General features: G+C 40.6%; 1 long non-coding RNA gene across 1 annotated transcript in view; it reads left to right on the forward strand.

Moving 5' to 3' along the window:
* LOC129144945 (uncharacterized) overlaps window positions 1-13,098 on the forward strand; it is a 77,319-nt gene that overhangs the window by 49,166 nt on the left and 15,055 nt on the right. Inside the window, exon 4 of the long non-coding RNA XR_008549796.1 lies at window positions 11,141-11,248. This is a non-coding gene — a long non-coding RNA (uncharacterized LOC129144945). The remainder of the gene's footprint in view (window positions 1-11,140; window positions 11,249-13,098) is intronic.

The raw sequence follows: 13,098 nt of genomic DNA on the forward strand, positions 1-13,098 counted from the left end.
ATACTCCCTCCCCCCAGGAATTTATTCTCTGACTTGATATTAAAATAACTATTCCTGCCAGGTGAGTATTGGCCCTTAAAAGCTCCAGAGGGCAAGGAAGATACCATTCCATGGTTCATGAGCAGGAGCTAAATGGAAGCAGTTGTGTTAAGACTGTGTGCCCAAGATTGAGACTCTGCCCTCAGCAGGAATCACATCTCCGGGATAAAAGGAATCTCATAGGATTCTTTTTTTTTTTTTTTTTTTTTAAAGAGAATGGGGGACTTTTTTTATAGAGGCATGTTTTATTTATTTATTTGTTTATACATGCACTGGGTACAGTCAGAAGCACGGGAGGGTGAGAGAATTCACCAGAGCCAGAGCGGGGAGCAGAGCAGGCAGAAGGACCGAGGTACACTGCTGAGGGGAGCAGCGGGCGGCAGGGGAGGTCTGCGCGCCTTGTGGGACCCTCCTCCCGTGGCCGGGGAGCAGCCGGGGATCGAACTGGCGCCGCAGAGGCCGCGGGCAGCTTCGCAACCCAGCGCTCAACCGCTGCGCCACCGGGGAGGCCCTCTCATAGGATTCTTGATTCAGTCTTCAGCTTGTAGGCAGTTAACTCACAAACTCCAAAAACCTCTAAAGGATGTTCATAACGGTATTCTCAGAATGTTATAGATTTCCTGTACTGACTTTTCTCCTGCCAATCCCACATCTTACCATTTCTGCATGTGAACTCAGAATGATGGTGGTGATGGTGATGATGATGATGATATCTAACATCTTTGGAGCTCTTAAAATGTATCAGGCAGTTTTCCAACTACTTTATTTGTGTTATCTCATTTGTTGTCCAGAGTTCTACAAAGTAGTTTACATTAGTAGCATTTTATAGCTGAGAAATCAAGGGCACAGAGTGGTAAGAGAACTGTGCCAGGTCAGCATCTGCAGGTGCTGGAGCTTCAGGCTGAACTTTATGCCATTTCTCCAGGATGTTCCCCTCTGTCTAGAACACTGATGTCCCAGGTCTTATGTGCGGTATACTTTTCCCCCTTGGAGATACAGCTAAGTGTTGTATCTTCAGAGGTGGACTTGTGTGTACCTGGTCTGGGCCTCCACACGCCATGTACTTGGGTCTTTTGTGGGGCCATCTGTTCTCCTTGCTGCCTTTTATGACGGTCTTCCCCTCTGTACTGACAACTTGAGGCTAGAAACTGTCTTCTATCTATGGTTTCCAGCACAGAACCCACTGTCATTTGCTTAGTAGGTTTTCCAAAAACAGAGTAAAATGTACATAACCAGAAAGCATATTTTTTAAAAAGCTGCCAACTTCCCTTTGCAATGCCTTGGAGTGGGGAGAGGGACAAGGCTAATGTGTTAGGAATCCCAACACAGTTACCTATGGGGTTGAGTCCAGTTTGCAGTTTTAATTTAGCACTGGTGTTTGGCAGCAACTATTTTAAACCATGGGCCAACGAAGACTGAATTGATGGTAAAAATTAAATATTATTTTGGAAAAATATCCTGGAAAAAAAAAGTGCTATGAATCCTATTGTATGTGTGTTGGTTGACATCACCTGCCTGAAACAACTGGGCAAAATAAATCAAGGACTTTAAAAATAAATGTAATAGCTTTTTGACCCTTACACTTCTAAGAATATTTTTTCTAAGGAAAGATCAGAAATACACAGAAATATGTGTGCATGAAGTATTATTGCAGCATGAAAAATGGAAAGATGGCAGTGACCTACATATCAAATGTTAGAGGTATAGTTAGATCACTGTTGTAGGGTAAAGAAAATGTCAGGCTTTTCTGCCCTTCCGCCATCAGGATAGATGACGGATCCTTGTCCTGAATGCATGCCTGATGGCGGGCACCTGGAATAGGGTGTGGGCATAGGTAGATGGGATTCAGCTGAGCTAAGACTGTGCTTTTTAAGGGCGGCGTCACGGGGACGCCAGTAGCAGCAGTAGAAGCCGAAGCAGAAGCCGAAAGAGAAGCCGAGAAGCAGCAGAACGAACGCTAGAGAGCCCAGATAGAGTGAAGACTTGCTGGGGGCGTGGAGGCGTGCCAGCCTCCCAGCCCCCCAGCCAGCACCCCTGCCTGCCATATGCCTGGTAAACCCCAATAAAAAACCTGCAAAACTACTGAGGACTCTGACTCCTCCTTTACCTGGTCTGCATGGGATCAGAAAACCTGCACCGTGTCTATTCCTGACTCTGCAACTGTTCAGCCCAATGATTGGCTCTATGTAGCTACTTATATTCTGTATACAAAGAACTTGTACACAGTGAGAATATGTACATAGTAAAAGCATCACTCACGATCATGTTTGCAGGGTAAGGAAAAATGTCAGGCTTTTCTGCCCTCCCGCCATCAGGATAGATGATGGATCCTTGCGGGCCTGAATGCATGCCCGATGGCGGGCACCTGGAGTAGGGTGTGGGCATAGGTAGATGGGATTCACCTGGGCTGAGACTGGGCTTTTAGGGGCGGCGTCACGGGGATGCCAGCAGAAGCCAAAAGAGAAGCCGAAAGAGAAGGAAGAGAAGCAGAAGCTGAGAGAAGGCCGGAGAGCCCGGAGTGAAGACTTGCTGCCAGCCTTCCAGCCCCCCAGCACCCATGCCTGCCTTGTACCTGGTAAATCTAAATAAAAAGACCTGCAAAAAGCCACTAAGGACTCTGACTCCTCCTTTACCCGGTCTGCTTGATCATAGAAAACCTGCTCTGTGTCCATTCTGGCCCTAACAATGTTCAATAAGCAAACAAACAAAAATCCCTAGAATATAAAATTATACAAACAACTCAATTTCAATAATGAAAAAAAAAGTATGAAAACTAAAAGGAAATTACTAAAATATTAATGATGGTTATATCTGATTCATGAAATTGGGTAATTATTTTTATTTACAGGTTCCTTGACTTCTCAAGTATTACACATTCAGCATGTGTAATATTTTATTTTTCTGGGAGTGCAAGTGATAGAGTGTTATAAGCTACAAGTATGGACTTTTGTTTTATTCAGATAGCGGGATTTTGAATGGAAGAGTGACAGGATCTGACTTGATTTTATAACATGTATAACTTTAGTATCTGGGGTATATTTTGTTTTTAAAATACTGTATACAACATAACATGCTATTACTATAGAGGAATAAAGTTGAGATTATTTGTATTTTCTTAGTTTAATTAAAAATATGCCACTATCTCACAAATCGAAAAAATAATGAAATTAGGCAAATATAGCAAAAGTTATAAGTACAGTCAGGATGATTTCATGAGCAAAAAGCTGATGTCAGGAGATCTGGTTAGTAGTATTTGTGTCAGTAATTGTTAAGCATGGGAGAATCATTTAACCTCGTTTTGTTTGTTTCTTCATTTGTAAAAAGAAATTGCTTCAGTCAGATGATCTTCAAGTTTCCTTCTGATTCAAAAAAGTCTAAGGTCTTTATCCATCATTCTGTCCACTTTTATATGCATAAAGAGCCACAGTTTGGGGTGATTTGACTGCACTAGATTTGACTGCACTAGGTGCCGAGTGCGAATTCACAGAAACCACCCCATGTCAGCAAAAAGGTATTGACTAATTAACTCCCAAGTGAGAGTCAGTGCAACTGTGATGCTCAGGGAGTAGAAAATGGTGGGAAAAGCATGGAGGTGATGGGAGAGGCCAGATGGAATGGGAAGAGTCCTGTTTGACAGAAGCAGCCACTGCTTCCTGGTAGGCAGTCTGTGGTCGGGGTTGATTGATCAGTGGTTGAGAGGCTGCCTGACAACTCACCAAAGGAAAAACAGGGGCTAGAGGGGGGATGACCTTTCACCCTCTCGCTCCCAGCACCAGTTCCCTGGAGACCCACTGTCATATCACTCTATGGAGTTAGACATGAATGAATGAAAACAAAGTTCCACTCAGGACATGGCCAGAGGACATGGTTTTTGACCTGTGGTTACTAACAAGCAAAAGAAATGTTTTTAACCAGAAAGCAAGCATTTAGCCCAAAATGTAAACAAGGGATAAAGGGAAAGGAGTACTGTGGAATTCAAAAAGTCCTGTGTCCTAATCCTGGCTTTGCTGCCGTCTTGCTGGGTGGCCAGCAAGCCATTCACCCTTTCCTGCCTCACTTTCTCTCAGTAAAATGGAGACAGCAATCCCTGTCCCCAGCGTAGGGAGGGTGTTAGGAGAATCACAGATGAGTTGTGATGCTTTATAAATCCACAGTGTCCCATTTTCTTTCTCCTTAGACAAGGTGAATCTGCTAAGGGGTGGCAGGTAGGGAGGAGAGAGATCAGTGTCCTCTCACGTAAGGGGTCATCCCACTAACCACACTCCCGAATTTAGCAGATGTTAAATAATGGCAATCCTATAACTTAAATTGAATCCCAAATTATCTAAATTCTTCTAAACCAACCAACCAAACAAATAAACAAGCAAACAAAACAAACAAAAAACCTCCGAAATTCTGGGAGAAGCAATGGATACTTGGAAATTCCACATTATTTTTTTGTGTGGCAAATAGTAACACTACTCATTTCCTTCTCAATGTTATTTTAACCTGCAACTGCCATGAGTTACTAGCTGTTTTTATTTTCCCTGTAATACCTTCTGGCTTTAAATATTGTTGTAGTGCAGTAGTATTTGATTAACTTGTCCTTAAGGGTAGAGGCTCTATCTTCTGCTCTCTTGTATTTTTAGGGGGTCAGAATAGATATTCAAGTTCATGCTTCATCTAAAATCCATCCCATTCCTTCCCAGGACTTACTGCTAGCATTTGTGTTTCGTTATGCCCTTTCAAGCCTGCTTATAACTCCTGCATGACACAAGAGCTATTAAGGTGAAGGTGTTGTGGTATCTTTTTTAGTGATAATAATGGAGCTTATTTCTGGCTATGGATTTAATTGATCCTAATCCAGAAGGCTCTGAAATCACAATAATTCTAGGCAAGCACCTCCCATGAAGGATGATTGCTTGAAGACCTCTGTCAATCACCCAGCAGAGATGAGTGCCCAAGTATTTGATTTTAAGGAGCTCCTTTAATCCAATCAATTGCCAAGAGTCTTACTTCCTATAAGCCATGCATGGATAAATTCTATAAGAGCACCTTTTCCATTAAAGAAACTGATTACAAACTTCCCTTCTAATTGTGAAAATGCTCACCTGCTCAGAGTAAACAGTTCTGAAAAGATACCTTCACTTTGCTTCAGGCATTTGGATGAGGAGAGTGTAGTTAAAATTCTACACCCATCTACATTCACAAATGGAGCAATTTGTGCCTAAGATGAGTGTAGAAACTACAAAGTGACCTCACTGGTCACTTTGCAAGGACCTCGATTGATTATAACAAAAAATTAAAAAAAAAAAAAAATGGAAGGGAGAGTGGAAGGGAAACCCTAGTAAGGGAGTCTGGGAAAGGTGAATATAAGGATGCATTGAGTTGATTATTAAAAGAACAATTATCAACAATTGGAAGCAACCTAAATATCCAAGAATTAGAGAATTATTAAATCAGCATTCTATTGAACTTAGTATATTTATCTGCTGGAGTACTATGAAAGCATTAAAAATCACATTTCCAAAAATAAAATCACATTTCTTGAAAAATTATAATGAGATGGGAAAATATTTACACACTGCAAAATGAAAAAAAAAGTGTGAAAAATGTATGCACAAATTTTTGAGAAAGAAATTTTTGAGTCCTAGAGAAAAGACTGGGCTGTGCAGTAGCTCAAAACAGTGAAATGAATCTAAATGTGCTAACATGGAAAAATATCTAAAATCTGACAAAACATCTAGAGGGTAGGTTTCAAAACAAAATACAGCACAGTGCTACTTGGTGGGGAGGGACTTTGTATTGGGGAGATTAAGGGAGACTTTATATTTCATTTGAGTTTCCCTAATTAGAATATATTCCTGTATTATGAAATTTAAAATCATATTTGAAAAATGTAGAGTAAGGATAAAAAGGGAGAGAAAATACTGGAAGAAATTATTTCCCAAATGTTAATTGCTGGCTATCCCTAAATGTTTTTTTTTATTTAAATTTTATTTTTATATTCCCCATACAATTACAACCCCCTTATTTTGACCCCAAGCCCTCCTTTCCTCGCCCACCACCCCCCATAGAGTGTCTCTGGTTCATAGTTGTTGTTGATTTTGATATTTTCTTTCTTATAGTTATTCTTTTTCCTGGTCCCTTATTGAAGTTTTCTAGATTCCTGCTATGAGTGAGACCATCCGGTATTTTTCTTTTTCTTTCTGGCTTATTTCGCTGAGCAGGATCCCTTCCAGCTCCATCCATGTTGCTGCAAATTGCATGTGTTTATCTTTTTTGAATGCTGAGTAATAATCCATGGTGTATATGTACCACATCTTCTTGATCCAGTCATCTATTTTTGGGCATTTGGGCTGTTTCCAAAGCTTAGCTATTGTAAATAGTGCTGCTATAAACATAGGGGTGCAGGTGCTCTTTGGAATGGATGTTTCTGTGTCCTTTGGGTAAATACCTAGGAGTGGGATTGCTGGATCATATGGAAACTCTGTTTAGTAGGTCCAGAAATCTCCACACAGCTCTCCATAGTGGTTGGACCAGTTTGCACTCCCACCAGCAGTGCAGGAGAGTTCCTTTTTCTCCACACCCTCGCCAACATTTGTTGTTGCTAGTTTTTTTAATATGTGCCATTCTCACTGGTGTAAGATGGTATCTCATGGTAGTTTTGATTTGCATTTCCCTGATTACAAGTGATACTGAACATTTTTTCATATACCTGATGGCCATATGCATTTCCTCTTCAGAGAAGTTTCTTTTTAGCTCTTCTGCCCATTTTTTGACTGGATTATTTTCTTTGTTTTTGTTGAGTCTCATCAGCTCTTTGTAGATTTTTGTGATCAGTCCTTTATCATTAGTGTTGTGTGCAAAAATGTTCTCCCAGTTGGTGGGGTTTCTCTTTGTTTTTGTTATTGTCTCTTTTGCTGTGCAGAAGCTCTTTAATTTGATGTAGTCCCAGCTGTTTATCTTTGCCTTCACTATCACTGCTTTGGGTGATGTGTCTGTAAAGATGTCTTAGATGTGCATATCATGGAGTGTTTCGCCTATATTTCCCTCTATGTATTTTATGGTTTCAAGTCTATGTCTAGTTCTTTAATCCATTTTGAGTTGGTTTTTGTGCATGGTGTTAGGTAGTAGTCAAGCTTCATTCTTGTGCATGTAGTGACCCAGTTTTCCCAGCACCATTTGTTGAACAAACTTTCTTTGCTCCAATGCATAGTCTTTGCTCCTTTGTCAAAGATTAGTTGACCATAAATCTGTGGGTTTATTTCTGGATTTTCTATTCTATTCCATTGGTCTGTGTGTCTGTTCTTGTTCCAATACCATGCAGTTTTGATGATTATGGCTTTGTAGTATAGTGTGAAGTCTGGGAGTGTGATGCCTCCATTCCCTTCTTTTTTTTTTTTTCAGGAGAGCTTTGGCTATTTGGGGTTTTAAAGATTTTTTTTTAAATCATGCTTGTTCTCTTAAGGCTTTTATTTTATTTTTTTAAGATTTATTTATTTATACAAGCACTGGGTACAGTCAGAAGCACAGGAGGGTGAGAGAATTCACCAGAGCGGGGAGCAGAACAGGCAGAAGGACCGAAGAACACTGCTGAGGGGAGCAGCTGGCGGCAGGAGAGGTCTGCGTGCCATGTGGGACCCTCGCCCAGCGGCCGGGGATCAAACCTGCGCTGCAGAGGCTGCAGGCAGCTTCGCATCCCAGGGCTCAACTGCTGCGCCACCCGGGAGGCCCAACCAAATGGTTTGGTTATAGTTAATTGATGAAACAAACAGAAGAGCTTGCAGAGTAAATGACTTGAAAATTGATGTAAGGTTCAATCCCTGGTCTCTATGACTGCAAAGTTCATGTTCTTTCCACCTCATATAGTCTTTCTACTCATGTCCTTGGGGACTATGTGGTCAGGATTGGTCAGCTTAGGGGGCGAGGACAGAAAAGCAGGCTTTGGGTAATAGGTGCTGTCTTTATTCATGGGCTTTACATCCCAGAGTTTAGCACTGGAAATCAGGGACCAGGTCAGTAAATCAGAGGCAGTGAGGGAGGTGGAAATGGCGCCACCAGCAGATCCAAAAAAATCTGCAGCTTCCTTGCAGTGGTGGGTCACAGAACAGCCTATTTAGGAGCTAACAGATGAGTTCCAGGACACCCCCCCCACCCCACCCCGGAGATTGTGACCCAGCAGGTCCCAAGCGTGGCCCAGAATTCTGCATTTTCACAAGCACCACCCACCCCATGGTTCTTGGACCATTTTTTAAGAACCCCTGGTCTAAAGATGTTATGGATCCAGAAAACAAATACACAATTGCCACCCTCTATTTCCCACCTTATCGGACAATCCTAATGTGCATCCTATGTGGTCCTTTGTGCTCATTTAAAGCGAATTTCACTGAATTAAAATACTGGGTGGGGACATTGGGGCAGGGGTGGAGGTAGGGAGGTGGTAGAGCACAGCGTGACTGGGCTGGGGACATTGGGAGAAGTCAGGAGTGACCAGTGAAGAGCAGGGCAGCAGCCACATAAGTGCTGTGACGTTTAAAAATCAATAAAATTACTCTTTTTTACTCTTTTTTCTAGATATGACCCTGTCAAACATGACATAACAGAGTAAAACCTGTTAAGTAACAGTCACTGTCAGAGGATTACAGTGAAAATAATTGCAGCATCTGAAAAGTGAGCATTTGGACCTTGATCATTAGCTTAGCTAGTAGAAAATGCTGTTAGCCCACCAGGGTCAAGAAGAACCACAGTAATAAGGTTTCTTCCTGAAAAATTTGTCCAGATTGCTGATACGCCTGGAAAGCAAAACAAAGGTCCTATGTTGCCACCTAGAGCCCAAATCCTGGAAGAATTGACTAAAGACCTATAAATTTATCTGGCTCTGTGGAGAAATCTCTGTCCAGGTTCAATTATACCACTTAAAAACCACCAGATTTGGGCTTAAAACTGCAATCAACCCTTTTTTTCAAAGCACATGAATACGTTTGAACTCAAGCCTTCATAATGATTGAGTGATTTTAGGATGAAAAAAAAAAATTGGCTATTTTAAAACCTCTATTGAATGTGAGAAAGCATGTTTGTGGGGTGTGTGTGTGTGTATGTGTGTGTGTGTGTGTGGGTGGGTGTGTGTGTGTTAACTGCATTGTCTAGATGACCTTAGGTAAATCACTTAACCCCTCAGGACTAGTTCCTCTTATATGATGAGGATTGAACCAATTTGACAACACTATAACCTTTAAAGCCCCACAATTCTGCTACTATAATAATCTTAACTATTTGAAACCAGACTTCAATCCAAAAGAACTGGCATAGTTAGCAAAAGCTGTGGGTACCATGCAGCTTTTCATCAAGTACCATTTCTTCATTAAGGAAACCATGTCTTTGCTGCCCTCTAGAGCTCTCTCTGAAAGCTGTTTGAATTTAATACAAATATCCCCCAAATGAGACTGACTTGCTCGAGGCTTAAAGCCTTGGCAGCTCTCTGTAGTCCCTGACACACTTTTCCCCTGCAACATATTTATTATTCTTTCCATTCTTGTTTCTTATACATCTTCTGATTCAACATTTTATTCCAGAATTCTTTTCCAACTCTTCTGTTTATGGCTTTTGGCTGCTGGAAGTTAAGTCCACATCATTTATTTGGAAGAAGGGACCAATTTTTTTTTCAAGACTTCTCTACCCCATAAATGTGCTTCCTCTAAGCTGTACAGTTGCACCAGGGAGGATTATCTGTTCTAACTCTTGGTGTCAGTACTTATAAAAATAATCCCATGCTCTTGTGTCACTTCCAAGAAATGTATGCACCAAAACCCCCACAGCGCTGACCATGAGGACTCTTAGAAAACTGTCAAAGAAGCACAGACAGCTGAGTGGAAGTTCATGACTGAGACTGCAGAGGATTCCGTTTTTCAGTCTCATCTGGGAATTATAATTCAGTCCTGAATGATTTCAGAACTACAGCAAATCTTTTACCCTTCTGATCTGCAAGTTGGTGGGCTATACATAAAGAACAGCTTAGAGAAAAGTAGAAAGAAAGCCTTTTGCCAATTGCATCTTTTTTCACACTGGAAAAAATATCTGTTTAAGGCAGGAGACTTCAACTTTAGTTGGAGTTTTTACCCTGAGTGGAACTCCTGCTGTTGCTATTATAAGAGCAGTGACACATATCAGCATATTATTCCAGAAATTAAAGTGTTGGTATTGATCTCCTAGAAGCTCAAATACTCCATGAGTCCAGTTCTAGGGTACCTAGAGATTATGCCCTTTCAAGTCACTGCTGAAGAGGAAGCCCGAGCCCCCTCATTGATCTAGAGCCTCATTCAAAGTCTCATGCACTCCAGGATTCACACCACTGCAGGGTGTGAAGTCAGGCACAGTGGGGATTGCGCTGTGCTTTTTAGGAACTAGTGATCAGAGAGATCAGAGAGAGATTTGCAGAGCTGCAAATGTTCTTCACTGTTCATAGTCATAAAAGTATCTTCCAGTGGCTAGTGTTAAGGGATTGTTAGTATTTATTATAACTCTAAAGAGACTATCCATAAACTTGGCTTTTCAACTTACCCATAAAGCAGCTAAAGGGCCAGCCAAGCAATACAGCAGTTTCCTTTGTTTGGCCAAGATACAGAACCCTTAAATTTCCATCAACAGAAAATAATAACTTGCTCTCTTCCCCAGAACCTGGCCATGTGTTCTTTTGTTTAATCCCCCCAAAACCACACTCCCCAAACAAAGATCCTGCCCTGTCTTGCTTCTACCCCTGTTGACCATGATGACCGGGGGTGAGGCAGGGGAGCAATCAAACCATTGAGATAGTCCAGGAGAGTTTCTGTCCACCCAGAATTAAAAAAGTGGAATTAGAACCCTCTGTTTACTATAGCTCTTGGTTGTACATGACCTGAAAACTTGTTTCCAGTGTCAGGAAAGGTAGGTTTGTAGAAAGGAGGTAAAGGCATCTTACAATGACATTATTGCTGACCACTGATATTTCTATGTCTCCTCTTCTTCCACATGCTTAAGAACATTGCTCCGTCCAGCTCCCTGGCCAATAAAATATGAGAGAAAGTAAAGACAATCGCTTCTGTGTGGAAAAAGTTAATAGCTATTCCCCTCTTGCCCTGCATAGAAATCTGCCAATGTCACAGTGCCACAAGACCAAAGGATCCTGGAATGTTGAACCAGTATTCAAAAGACAGCTGCCTAGAGAGTCTGTTGGACCTGTAAAGGAATAAAGGTGAGTGAGAATTACACCTTTGCTATTTAAGTCTCATATTTTTGGGGAGTTGCTAATTACTGCAGCAAATCCAGGCTCTCCTGACTGTACTTGCCTTTGTGCTACTATACTTTTTAATCTGAACATGGTTGTCCTCATCAAGGGAGACAGAAGCAATCAGAAATTCATATTTTTCTCCGATCTCATATTTTTTCTCAAATTCATATTTTTCTCTGATAAACGACCACAGCAGTCTAAATGTTTGGCCTAACCATGCTTGCTCTAAAAAATAATTTTCTTATTCTAAAATTTAAATTCCCTTTTAGCTATATTTAGCGTTTTCTGCCAAGCTTGCCTTACTGGGGACATCAACTTTTCCAGCTCTGCTGCCATTACGTATCTATGCACCCTCTTAAGTTTGTTTTTAATATTATGTCTCTCTCCTCTCTCCCCCTCACAATATACACACTTTCAATTATTAGTAAATATTTTTCTTAAGTCTTGGCTCTTTAAGTTTTTTCCTTCCATTCCCAGATCACATAAAATTACATTTTTGAGAGTTTTCATCATTATTAAATGGTCTTTCCTTTTGGCACTCCCTGCAGTAGAACTATATCTCTTTTGCCCTGTCCTTTAAAATTAGTTTTCCACAAGTCATCTAGGATCATGGTTCCCAAACTGTGTGCTTGGATGCCCTGGTCAACACAGCATACTCACATGCTGACTGTGAACTATTTTAAATTTCTGAGAAAAACGCAGAGATTCCCAATGTCTCTTGGACATAGTATGAACTACTAAGTCACGAGTTTTTATAATTTCAACCTTAGAGCATATATTTTTGTTGACAGTCATCTTTACAAAGTTGGATTTTTCAGTGATTACAGTGATAAAAAGCAAGTGCCATGTGAAAATCAAAATTAAACAGGAAATGAGGGTGGTAGTATCCTATTTGAATCCAGAGTTTGGAGTATTGTGTAATGTCAAACAGGTACACACATTTAATAACTGTTGGTTATTTAAGAATGAAATTGATATATCTTTTTTTTTAATTAATGTATAATATTTTCTCAAACAGCTCTTAAGTTATCAGCACAAATAATGAATTTGTTTGGCCCTAACTACTATAATACATAAATCTGTTAGGTATTTCTTTTGGCCTAGGAACACCATAGGAAAATTGCTGAGACATTGAGGTTCATCATGTGGGAACCTTTGGTCTAGTACACATCCAACCATTCTCAAAAACTTGTCCTGTTGGGCCTCCCCTGGTGGCGTAGCAGTTGAGCGCGGGGCTGCGAGGCTGCCCACAGCCTCTGCAGTGCCGGCTTGTTCCCTGGCCACCGGCGAGCATCCCACAAAAAAAATATATATATAAAAATAAAAAAAATTGTCCTATTACATCTGCTTAGCGACATGGTCCAATATCTTCAACAGTGTTACTGAGAGAACTGAATACCCATATGAAAAATAATGATGCTGGATCCTTACCTAATACCATATACAAAAATGAACTCAAAATGGATCAAAACCCTAAGCTATAAAACTTTTAGAAGAAAATGACCTTGGATTTAGCAGTGGTTTGTTAGATGTGACACCAAAGAGAAGCCCAAAAAAGTACATAAATTAGACTTTTTCAAAGTTTTATACATCAAATGATACTATCTTGAGAATTAAAAGACAACCCACAGAATGGGAGAAAATATTTTCAAATCATATATCTGACAGGGTCTAGTATTCAGAATATGTAGGAAAGTCTTACAATTCAACAACAAAATACAAACAACCCATTTTAAAAATGGACAGAAGACTTGAATAGCTTTTTCCCTCAATATATAAGCACAAGAAAAGATGCTTAATAACATTCGTCATTA

The sequence above is a fragment of the Talpa occidentalis genome, unplaced genomic scaffold (genome assembly GCF_014898055.3).
Source record: "Talpa occidentalis isolate TD23 unplaced genomic scaffold, MPIMG_talOcc4v2.1 talOcc4.11, whole genome shotgun sequence".
Classification (NCBI taxonomy): Eukaryota; Metazoa; Chordata; class Mammalia; order Eulipotyphla; family Talpidae; genus Talpa; species Talpa occidentalis.